This window comes from Ambystoma mexicanum, chromosome 1p, assembly GCF_040938575.1.
Source record: "Ambystoma mexicanum isolate Mex_15411 chromosome 1p, UKY_AmexF1_1, whole genome shotgun sequence".
In the NCBI taxonomy this organism is placed as follows: Eukaryota; Metazoa; Chordata; class Amphibia; order Caudata; family Ambystomatidae; genus Ambystoma; species Ambystoma mexicanum.
In genome coordinates, this window is record NC_090921.1 from 1,289,846,928 (window position 1) to 1,289,859,879 (window position 12,952).

Sequence of the window (12,952 nt, forward strand, 5' to 3'; positions counted from 1 at the left end):
GATGAAACTGGAAGAAGCCCTTCCCCCTGTTGAAGATCTGGATCCTAAAGACCATCATGAGCTGCAGACTTTGCTTGCAGAAGGTGGCCCCTGTAGGGCAGACTTCAGCAGAGGACAAAGTGTCCTACTCTTGAAGGACTTTGCCAACAGGCAGCTTCCCAGCTGGAAGGGCAAGAGGCAGGAAAGCGCAAGCTGTACAGGGAGGGTGGCCCTCTTTACAGTGAGCCTACAGTGTCTACCCCAGGGGACTACAGAAGACTTGTAGTGCCTCAGGAGGTGAGACCCAGGTTTCTACAGTTAGCACATGAGATTCATTTAGGTGGTCACTTAAGTTTGAAGAATAAGGAAAGGATTTCTCGATATTTCTACTGGCCTAAAATGAGGTCTGATGTAGATACATTCTATAGAAGCGTCACACTTGTCAGACTTCTGGCAAAAGTGGAGCCAACAATGTGGAACCTTTGGTGCCTCTCCAAGTGGTGAGAGTTCCTTTTTAGAAGGTAGGGATTGACATTGTTGGTCCCCTAGACCCTCCCACGTCGTCAGGAAATCAATTTATATTGGTTGTTGTAGACCATGGTACCAGGTATCCTGAAGCTATACCTATGAGAACTGTTGCTGCTCAGGCAGTGGCTAAGGCCTTCCTTGGTATTTTTACCAGGGTTGGCTTTCCTAAGGAGGTCATCTCAGACAGGGTAACCAATGTTATGTCCCACTACATGCAAGCCATGTGGAAAAACTGTGGAGTGACCTACAAGTTCTCAACAGCCTACCATCCCCAAACCAATGGATTGGTGGAGAGGTTTAATAGAACTATGAAGAGCATGATAGGTGCTTTAAAAGAACCCCTTAGAAGAAAAGTGGGACCTTCTACTGCCGTGCCTTCTCTTTGCTTATAGAAAAGTCCCTCAAGAAGGGGTTGGCTTCAGCCCCTTTGAGCTCCTCTATGGTCATCCGGTTAGTGGTCCATTGGCCCTAATCAAAGAAGGGTTGGAGAGTGCTCCTTCCCACAGGACTGTGAGGGTCACTGACTAAGTGTTAGGTCTCCGAAGGAGAATGACACACATGATGACAGAAGCTTCTGATAACTTGAAAGCAGGTCAGGCTCTGGTTAAACATTGGCATGACCAGAAGGCCAACATGGTTGAGTTTACTCAAGACCAGCTAGTTCTAGTTACGTTACCTACAAGGCAGAGGGTCTTACAGGACAAATGGATTGGACCCTTCACGGTTGTGGGAAAACTTGGAGGTCAATTATTTGGTGGGCTTGGGCAATCCCAAGGAAGCCCCCTGGGTCTTCTGTCTACCTGTCAGAAGCAGGGGTTATAGAATGTCAGACCATGTAAGAACCCACATAAAGGAAGAGGTCAAAAAGGTGCAGGATCTTCGGCTAATAGAGCCATCTACAAGTCCATGGGCTAGTCCAGTTGTACTAGTACCAAAGGCAGGATCCAAGGAGTTGAGATTCTGTGTGGACTATAGAGCTGTTAATGCAGTCACCACGACTGATGCCCATCCTTTATCTAGGACAGATGAACTGGTGGATAAACTTGGTTCAGCCAAGTACCTCAGTACATTGGGCCTAACCTCAGGCTATTGGCAAATAGCTCTGACAGACCATGCCAAGGAGAAAACTGCATTTTCCACCTCAGGAGGCCTCTACCAGTATAAGGTAATGCATTTTTGGACTAAAGAATGCACATGCTACATTCTAAAGGATGGTAAAATCTTGTTTTGAATGGGATGGAGGACGTCTGCATGGCATACTTGGATGACATTGCAGTGTTCAGCCCAACTTGGGAAGAGCATATTGACCACCTAGGATATTTATTGGAGGCTCTGCAGCAGGCCCATTTGACCATAAAGGCAAGTAAATGTCAAATTGGTCAGAGTAAAGTGGTCTACCTTGGACATGAGGTGGGAGGAGGTGAAATAAAGCCATTGCCAAGCAAAGTACAAGCTGTACAAGACAGGGCCACCCCTACTACTCAAACCCACGTGAAAGCCTATTTAGGTCTCACTGGTTAATATAGGTACTTCATAGAGAGCTATGGGACCATAGCTTCTCCCTTGAATGTGGTGATCTCACCCAAATTCCCCAAGAAGGTCAGGTGGAATGAGGAGTGCACTAAGGCATTTGAAGGACTTAAGAAAGCCCTTTGTCAAGCTCCAGTCTTGAGAACTCCCGACTACAACCAATCCTTTTTTGTACAAACTGATGCTTCAAATACAGGAATAGGTGCAGTTCTGAGTCAGCTGGATGATAAAGGCAGGGAACACCTTATCTGCCTCATCTGTAGGAAACTGAAGGACAGAGAAACAAGGTGGGCAACCATAGAACATGAATGTTTTGCCATTGTGTGGTCTTTGAAGAAGTTTAGACCATACTTGTATGGATCTACTTTTGTAATGCAAACAGACAACCTTGAGATGGTTAATGAAAATGAAGGGAGTAGTTTCTTACCTGTAACTCCATTTCTCCAGCGTTGGAATTGTTCATGGATTCACATGCTGTGAATATTTCCCATCGTCAGGCTGGGAAACCTCAGTAACTTTAACCTAGCGTTTTCCTATGGAAAACTGACACTTTAGTGTCCCATCAACGTCTTTTTGGGTGCTTTAAACTACACCAATAGGACGTCTGGTATCAATAGCCCCACTCCAGCATTTTCCCTTCAGATTGTAACCTCCAATTAGAGGAAACCCGAACTAAGGTTTGCCTCCAGGGGCGGGCGCATGTGAATCCATGAAAGATACCAACGCTGGATAAATGGAGTTATAGGTAAGCAACTACTTCCTTCTCCAGCATTGGATCTTTCATGGCTTCACATGCTGAGAATAGATTACACAGCAGCATGACAAACCTGGAGGTGCATAACAGGCAAACCAGCCCCAGGACACAGTCATGAACACAATGAACATCATCCAACAACATGCATGAAAACAAAAACCAGCAAGTGATGGAACAAAACGAACCCCAGAAGCTACAGGGCCTACCTTTTTGAAACAGGTGTTGGAGGACCGCCCGTCCCACCTGCACATCGACCACATGTTGCTGTCTCAGACAGTAGTGTCTGGAGAAGGAATGCAGCACCACCTAATATGCTGCCTGGCAAATGTCACTGAGCGGTATACCAGCCCGTAGCGCCGACGACTACGCGGTAGACCGTGTAGAATGGGCCTTAGAAGTGCCCATCAAAGGCTTGCCAGCCCTCTCGTGACAAAAGGAAATTGTTGATGAGACCCAACGGGAAAGTCTTTGCTTGGAAATAGACTGCCCCTTGCTGAAGGGACCAAAAGCCACAAACAGCTGTCTCTACTTCCTGAAGACCTTGCTACGGTCTAGATAAAACCTCAACGTCCTCTTGACATCTAGGGAATGCAGAGCCCTTTCTGCCGGAGTGGCCGCCTTAGCGAAGAACGTGGGCAAGGCAATCGTAGAGTGTTTGTGAAACTCTGATGGCAATTTAGGGATAAAGTGAGGGTTAGTAGATGAGAGAACTTTGTCCCTCATGAATCGTAGATACGGTGGACCAATGACCAGTGCCTGAGGTTCCGACATCCTTCTGGCAGATGTGACCACTACCTGAAACACAACTTTCCACGAGAGGAACTTCAAGGACGCCGTCCACATGGGTTCAAACGGCGGCTTCATGAGAGCAGAAAGAACCACATTGAGACTCGATACCGGGGCAAACCTTTTCTCCAGGGGAATGTCCAAAACAGTCCTTTTAGAAAATGCTTAACCAATCTGTCACTGAAAAGAGGAGTAGCATGGCGCCGTCTCGTGAACCTGGAAATGGCAGCCAAATGCACCTTGATCAACGACAAGGCCAGGTCCCCCTGCACCAGCTGCAGAAGGTACGGGAGACTCTGGGCCGGAGACACTTCAAGCGGCTGTACGTCCGGCTATTCCTCACACCAGGCACAGAACCTAGCCCATTTTCTACTGTAAGAGATATTGGAGGACGGCGCTCTCGCCACTGCCAGGATCTGATGACAATCCAGGCTGAGCGATGCCGGGTCGTGATGCCACACCCTTCCTTTGTCATGTGACAGCAGATCCTGCTCCGACCCCAGACAAAGCAGTTCTTCCACCGCAAAATGAAGGACATCTGAGAAACATGTCTGCCACGGCCAGAACGGGGCCACCAAGATCACTTTGCGCAGGTACTTGCGCACCAACTGGATCATTCTCTGAATCAGAGGAAACGCGTACGCCAACAGGCCCATCCACAGGAACAAGAATGTGTCTCCCTTTGATTCCGGATGAGCCCCCCTGCTGGCAAAGAGGGCGCTGCTTGTTCTCTGGCGCAGCAAACAAGCAGAGAGGGGCAACCCCCATTTCTGGAAGACCTTAGTCACCTGCTCTTCCTTCAGCTTCCACTCTTGCAACTGACCAGCGCCTCTGCTGAGAGCATCAGCCTGAACATTCTGAACACCCGGCAAATGATAAGCGGCAGTGTGAATCCTGTGAGCAGTGGCTCAACGCCAGACCTCTTGAGTCTCCCTGAATTGGAGCCGGGAATGCGTGCCGCCCTGCTTCTGCAAAAAGAACATTGTGGTGGTGTTGTCTGTCAAAACGCGAGCCACTGCACCTTGAATGAGTGGTAGAAAGGATTTCAGAGCCCAGTGCAACGCTCTCAACTCCAGAACATTTATGTGCAACGACGCCTCCTCTCGAGACCAGAGGCCCTGGACTTGAGGCTGGTCGAGGTATGCCCCCCAACCCACATGGGAAGCGTCCGTCATTATCGTGAACTGAAAGCCTGGTTCCAGCAGTGGTATGCCCCTGTAAGGAGGTACCAACGACGGGCGCGGGGAGGCAGACAACCCACAGAGGACGGACGGACATGAGGAGCTTTACAAGCAGGGAGCCCGACACGAGTGCAACAATCAACCCCGAAGGGAAAACGCCACAGGCGAGCACTTCGATAACCGGGAGGGCAGCCTTCATGGAGTCTGCAGCCCGGACTGGGAGGAGGGTGGGAGCGCTGGCAGGAGACAACCCACAACAGCCACAAGGCACGGCTGAGATCGAGAGGGAATCCAGACGCCAGGGTCCACCCATATGCATACGGGTCCCGGGGCCAGGCGAACCGCGCTGATGAGCGCCATGAGACTTTCCCGTGTGCTGCGGGGGCAGGCGGAAATGACAGCTGGGAAACCAAGCTTTAAGGGAGGCGGGACAATCCCTTCCCAACCAATGAATAGACAGCTAGGCAGGGACTCTGGTGATTGGTGGGGCTTTGAATCTATGAAGTAGTATAAAGACCCGCCTGATTTAACAAACGCTGTCTTTTCTATTCGCAGGACGCTGAGGAGGGGAGCAAAGTCAGAACAGAGTGGTGGGCCTATCAGGACACCACGAGATAGAAGACAACACCTTTCTTCAGTAAAGTATTGGGGAAGGAAGACCCCGCGGTGAGAAACCGCCAGGACATTGAAGTTTATTAACATTTGGACAATCACTTTAAAGCCAGAAATAAATATTTCAGCATCCCCCCCGTCTCCGGCCTCATAAGTCCACAGCCCCATACAAGAATTTTTGTGCAAGTCCACCACTGCAGGGCCTCCACCAGAACACTGGAGAGGACCACTTTGTCTGACCATAACCGCCCGACTCTGCGACCACCGGTCGGCAAGAAACTCCTGCACCGGCCGCATGAACAGGCGACAATTCGGGATGAGCGGAATGCAGGACGCCATGGAGCCGAGAAGCGACATGTAACTCTGGACCGAGACTGTAGTTCCCAGGCCCCACTCGACCACCTTGGACTGCAACTTCTCCACTCTTCGCCCGATGGCTTCACCAGATTTTCCTGCGTAAGAAATTGAGTGCCGAGAAAAACCAACTCCCTGGATGGCATCAGACAATTTTTTTTTCGTAGTTGACGGCAAATCCCAGCCGTTTTATCAGGCACATGGACGCCTGGAGAGACTCGAACGGCCTTTCTGGAGACTGTCCCCTGACAAACCAATCGTCCAGATATGGGTACACCTGATGCCCCTCCCTGCGGAGGAAGGCAGCCACCAGTGCCAGGCACTTGGTGAATGTCCTGGGAGCCGACGTCAGTCCAAACAGGAGGACACGAAATTGGTAATGCTTGTCTCTGACCATAAAGCGCAGGAAGTGTGATATTTTGGCAGCATCGGGATGTGGAAGTACGCGTCTTCGAGATCCAACGACGCCAGGAATTCCCCAGGCTGCACCAAGCGTATGACATCCTGCAACATGAGCATCTTAAACTTCAGGCATTGCAGATTTTTGTTCAATGGCTGAAGATCCAGAATAGGCCTCCACTTTCCATTGGGCTTTTTTTAATCACAAAATACCAGAAGTACACCCCCTGGCCTCGTTCCAAACCCATGCATGGTTTTATTGCCCCTTTCGCCAACATGAGCTCCACCTCTTGCCGCAAGACTGGGAGATGTGGCTGCACCACCTGCTAGGCGGAATAGGGAGTTGAGGACACTGAAACAACAAGTGGCCGAGTCGTACTGTATCCAGCACCCAGCGGTCCATAGTATTAAGATGTCACTCGTCGATGTGTCGTGATAATAATAATAATAATAATAATAATAATAATTTGGCATTTATATAGCACTACGAACCCTCAGGTATCTGAGCGCTGCTTATTATTACCCACGGTGTGTGGTGCTCATTTATCGACCTCGGAAGGATGAAACGCTGAGTTTGGCGCTGCCGGGATTCGAACCTGCGTTCACAGGCTCTGCACTGATGTCAAAGCGAGCGCTCTACTCGCTGTGCCACTTGACCGGCTGATACTTTGCCCCCTAGTTGACTGCCAATATGGCAATCATTGCTGAGACTTAGACTGACGGCCCTTAGCAGCTGAGGCGGTTGGACTTTTCTTACATTGTGCCCGAAAGTCCCTGCTCTTCTGCGTAGACATGAACGAGCGCCTGAAGCCTTGGGAAGAGTAACTTTAGCGACTGTAACCTCTGTCGCGGGAAGCAGCAAATCTGGCATTACCAGAGACCCCTCGAAAGGGGCGAAAAGAGTGGCCACTCTGCAGCGTACCCAGGGACTTCGCTGTCTCAGAGTCTTCTTTCATCCCCTTTAGCGCATCTTTGATTTTTTCCCGAAAAAGCTGCTCACCCTCTCTGGGCATGTCCACTACTTTATGCTGGACCTCAGGATGAAAGTCCGTGCAGCGCAGGCATGCCTGCCTCCGGAGAACACAACCATTATTTATTTGTTTGAACCCGGATTCCGCCAGGTCCACTGCAATGTTAATGTTGTGGTTGGAGGCTTCTTCCCCCTACCGAACCAGCAGCATAGCCTCCTTGCGTCGTTGCTCTGGGAGATGATCTACGATGGGAGCCAACCGGTGCCAAATCTCCCTGTCATACCGGGCCATAATGGCCAAGGAGTTTGCCGCTTTCACTGTTATAGCACCAAGCGTCAGCACCTTTTTTCCGAACGCATCCAGGCTTCACTGTCCAGGGCCGTAGCACACTTGTGCTGGCTCCTCGTCTTCCGACTAGCAGCCGCAGACACCACTGACTATGGCGTGGTTTGTGACCTGAGACATTTGGGGGTAGATTCCAGCGCTTTAAACTTCTTCTCAAGACGCCCTTTCACTACCGGTTCCGAAAAAGGATGGCGGATCGTGCGCATACGCTCCTGCCACACGTGGTCCAAAATGGGGACAGAGAAGACTGCCTTCCTTCGCTTCCCCATGTGAACAAAGAGAAAAAAGTCCTTTCTTTCCTCTTCAGGAGCAAGGCCAAACTATTGGCACGCCTTCGTGATCATCGCGTGAAAGGCCCCAACATCATCCGGCAGAGACGGCTGAGCCGGGGCTACTAGGCGACTCCAGTTTAGGGTCTGTATCCCAGGTATCGGCCCTCCTGGGTGATGAGAACACTGTGTCTCGAGGACCACTCTTGGATCTGAATCCACCAGCTCCCCTTCCTCTGGATGACCTCTGGGCAGGCCCAACCCCACCGGCAATGGCAGCCGTACCAGAGGCGATTTCCTGGGGATACTCGGTCGAGGGTCCTCCACCAGCACACTGCGTGCCACTGGGCTCGCAGCCGCCAGAAGTCTTGCATCCAATTGACCCAACGACTGGAGCGTACTCAACACCTGCATGGATAGCAGAGAGTGTAGATTTACCAAAGGGTAGAGGGGTGGTTCAGCCCCAACCCCCTCTGACGCAGACGGATGTTCCGACTGCAGGCTCAGCGACGATAGATCGAATAATGGCTCATGTTCGTCCTCCGTACCAGAGGACACAGGATATGGAGCCGGGTCTTGCTGAAGAATGTCCACCGGGACAAAGGCCCAAAGCCAGCCCCAGACTGCCACGGGTCCCCCGTAGGCCACAAACCACCATTCGTCCCCAGCAGAACCGCTGATAGCAACTGCAGCCCACTGACCGGCACGGTCGTCGACGACGCCCCCATCGTTAACGGAGCAGACACCACCGTCGACGAAGGAAGTAAAGGCAGCACCACAATTGTCGACGTAGCAACAACTGTCCACGAACCCCTTGTTGTCGGTACTAAGGCCTCCACTGGCCTGGACTTCTCCAGCGAAGCAGACCTCTTGCCTGAAGTGCCGGAACAGTGTTTCGAAGAGTCACGGCTGGAAGACGACCTATGATGGTCCTTTGACGAGTGCTTCGAGGAGGAAGACTCTCGCAACTTCGACTTCTCCCTCTCCACCGTCGTGGCTTTCTGCCCTGACTTCTCAGGCCTAGCACTCGCTTCCTTCGACTTGTCCGGTCTTGCTGACTTGGCCAGAGAGGAGCCACACACCCCTTTAGACTGATGTGACCTGGTCCCAGAGGCTCCGCTGCCTATCCCCACCTCTGACCCTGGCACCCCCATGCGCTGCTTCTTAGATGGGGGTTCTGCTGACATCGCCCTTCAGTACGTAGACAACACCTTTTCCGCCAAAGCTGAAGACTTGCTCCCCCGGGACAAACCCACTGACGAACTCGGCTAAGTGCCTTTGTTAAGCCAACAAATCACCCGGCGGTTGCGGTCCTTCAGCGTTTTCTGAGAAAACCCTTGACAGATCACACAGGCGTGGGGTACAGAGAATACAGACGATCTGCATGGCGTCCCCCTCGAAGACATTCTTATGGCCGCAGGTTGCAAAAGGCCTAAACAACGATTTCTTCTGGCCCACAGATGACATGATGGCCCAAGTAAAGAAAGCATGTGTAGACACGAAGAGTAACTCAAGAGCAAACACGAGGTGATCCAACAGTTTGCAGACGGTTGAAATCTGAAGGGAAGCCAGGGGTGCAGGGTGTATTTGGTGTAGCCTAAAGCACCCAAAAAGACGTTGATAGGACACTTAAGTGTCTAAGGTTTCCATAGGAAAAAGCTAGGTTAAAGTTAGGAATGTTTCCCAGCCTGATGACGGGAAATATTCACAGCATGTGAATCCATGATAGATCCAATGCTGAAGAAGGGGGGGGGATTCTAAATTGCTAAGATGGTCAATCAGCCTTCAGGGATTTGATTTCACCAGAGTACACAGGTGAGTGTGTAATCACCAAAATGATGATGTCTCTCCAGAAAGTATGACCGACTGGAGTAAGGAGATTCATCCAGGAGTGGATTAAATTCTCCTGTCCCTTAATCTGGGGGGACGAGTGTTGAGGAGAATTCTCCGAAATGTGCGAATTCCCTGCTACCTTAGAGACCCCCAGCTCTTTTGCTGGACTTTAGGACTTTTAATTTCAAACCTGGAGAGAGTGAGAACCTTTTTCCCACTCATGTATTTTTCTATGATTTGGACTCTGTTCTTTTGACTTTGGAGTCTGACAAACTCCATAGGCATCATCTTGACATTGTGACACACAGCACCTTCAGTGCAGTGGCACAGGGAAATCTCTTAGATTTCCCAAAGGTTTAAGTACCTTCTCTTGGTAAAACTATTGTTTCCAAGAGTAGTGAAGTGAAATTGACTTTACTTACATTTTGTAACTTTCTAGACCCAGCACACACCATCTTACCATAGGGTGCTGGAGGGGTTACTTAATATCCCTTTGTCTAGTTTCTCATGTAGCATTTTTATGTTACCCTTTCTACAATCAATGGCTGGTGGTAGTGGTTTCCTTTTTACTACCATTGTGTGTTTTTACTGCGGGCATTCGCTCAAAGATGCAGTAAGGCACCCAAGGATGCCCATTTTGTCAAAATGGCCCCGGTCTTTTTTTTTCGCCATTTATTGCTGGAAAGGTCCTTCTTGAGATGTACTCTGCGTGCCAAACCAGGTTTGGTCCCTTTGTACTTTTTGTCTTTGGCGGGATTCACGAGTGAAGCCCGCCTCTGGCTCCAGTATGTCTGGCATGGGCAGGAAGTGAGGGAGGTACCCAAAACTCCCTGTGCTTAATCCCCTTGGGTCAAGGAATGCACCCAAATATGATTGCCCGGCAAGGACAGCCACCCTGCTGTGTGATTGACAGCTAGGCTGGAATGAATGGGAGAAACCTGCATAAAAGGCAAGGCTTTTTGGCCTAGCAGGCAGAGTCGACCACTAGACAAAGGAATCCAAAGAAGAACTTGGAAGAGATGCTTGATGCAACTCTTGGACCGTTGGTTTCCCCGGTGAAGCCCTGCTGCTGTGCTGAAGCTCCGAATTCGTTGTTTCGACTAGAGAAGCCCTGCAAGGACGACTTCTCCCCTTGGGTTGGTGGGACCAATCGACCTCAAAGTGACCTTGTTTGGACATGCTCTCGGAGCTGGCTGTACTTCCGCTGGAACCGAAGTGCCAGGGAGAGGAACACCAGATCGAGTGCATCGCTTTTAAGTCGGACCCGAGCGCCAGGAAGATCCTCCGGACTTCCCTGAAGCAGGACTGACCAAGCCTGAGTGCTGGACCCCAGATCTGAGGAAAGCCCAAGTAGTATCCGAGATGCGCAGTGGTGCTATTTGCTGTCAGACGCGAGGAGCTGAAACCGCAGAGTGCTGCTAAATTGAAGTTTGCCCATTGCTGTGGCGGACCTTCCCATGCAGGAGTCCCCAGAAGTCCTCCCTCTTGTCCCCACGACTGAGGCACAGGAACAACAGGATCAGCCTAGCCGCACAGGAACAGAAGCCAGCTGAAACAATTTCTTCCAACCTAAGGTACTGTAACCCTAAGAGGACTTACCTCTTGTTGTGTAGCCTTACTTGATCTCAATTGAGACTTGTCTTGGTTGCCCTTGCAGAGTAGCTTACAGCGTTGCCCCTCACAAGCCTCCCAGCTTGTGGCCCTTTAAGTGCATCTCATTTCTACAAACTTTTCTAAAAACATTGTGCAAGACTTTTACCTACCTGCAAAGAAGATCTTCAGCTCCCCTCGACTTTGTTCAACTGACTGACTGTCCTGGCTCCCTGAGAGACTCTTCTACCTCTGACTTTGCCTTTCACCCAGGAAAGGTTTAATTGACTTTGCATTGGCGGGTTTTAAAAGTACTTACCAGTTTATGCGTTGTTACCCTTTGTTTTATTCCCCTATCTAACCCTTTGCATCCAAACACAGTATTGCTCTAAATGTACCAGTGATAAATCAATCTCCACAGTGTCCTAACTATTTAAGTCACCTGAGTGTGCAGGAAGTGTCTGTGTGCCATCCCCAATGGGCATCATCTGATTTAGAGAAACAGAGTGTTTTGAAGTGTATTATAAATATTACATATATTGCTCCCTTCTGAAGAAGGCTTATAGAACTGACTGTTAAATTAGCAATTGTTTAATCAAGAAAACTTGAGAGTTGAGTGTTTATTTGAATAACTGTCACTGTGAAACTCTGTGTTACAACACTACTGCTCACATTGACCCCTCTTGAGATAAGCCTGTCTGCTCAGCCACACTACCAACCTGTGTAGTACAGACTTATACCAAAGGTTGGGCTCCCTATTGCCAGGAGGTCAAGGTTGCTGTACTTGCCTAGCAGGTTGCTCGACTGGTACCTTATGTGCAGGATTTGTCCCTTTCGATGGCCACTATGAGGGAGACCTCTCACTGGCTACATCTTGATTCCCTTCCATAATGTACAAACTTCATGCATTTCGGCCCATTTCCACTGCCTGCTGTAAATTGGGGTTTTTGGCCTGCCACAACTTCTGCTGGATGCTTTTGTCAGATATATGTATCTTTAACTGGATATTTGTCTTTGTTTTCGGTGAAGTTGCATCTGGATCTCAAACCCTTTAAGACAGCAACATAGACTTCCATACATTTTCATAGTTTGAGTAAATGAGAACATCTTTATAGTACATGTCTTGTTCCCAAAGGGCTCGGCCAGCTTCACTAGTGCCACCTCATATTTTCATGTTTAAGGGAGCGGATCCCTCTTTCTCGTACCAAGAGCCAGTGAGCTATGGTAGGCTATTGAACACAGGTTTGGCCCAAAAGACCCCTGGTCTCCTAGTTCGGTATTATGGGCTTCAGGGGTCGCAGGGGTGCCCCCACATACATTTCATGCGTGGCTGGGGACAAAAAGGAAAAACAAAAAGATTGAGTTACAAAATGCGAACAAGTGGGGTTTGCAATTTTGTAATTTGATCTTTTGGGACTCGATCTTTCAACATACAGCCATTGAACACAAGGGAGCTTTTTGTGCATCAAAATAAAGTAGTTTGTTCCAATGCTGCTGTTCCTCTGGACAGAACATTCAACAATGGATTTAGGACGTTCTCAGCCCTCTGCTGTCAGAAGGAACCCATGGGGCTTTCCCGGGTGCTGTTCGAGCAGTGATATTAGATGAGTGTTCCTATGTTGCGGTCAAGAACTCTGGAGAAAGGTTGCATCACAGAACAGGTGCTAGCTTTTTTGTTTATACTTATAACCGTATGGTGGCGTTACGGTGAAGTGGCAGAGGAATGGGGCTATGCCAGAAGTTTATCTCAGTGCCGGTAGCTACCTTCAGCACCTCTACGCTGTCAGTCACTATCCCAGTGGTCCTGGTCTTTTCTCCTGG

General features: G+C 49.8%; 1 protein-coding gene across 7 annotated transcripts in view; it reads right to left on the reverse strand.

The window, feature by feature from the left end:
• POLD1 (DNA polymerase delta 1, catalytic subunit) overlaps positions 1-12,952 on the reverse strand; it is a 1,263,933-nt gene that overhangs the window by 821,121 nt on the left and 429,860 nt on the right. The gene's annotated exons all lie outside the window — the stretch shown is intronic.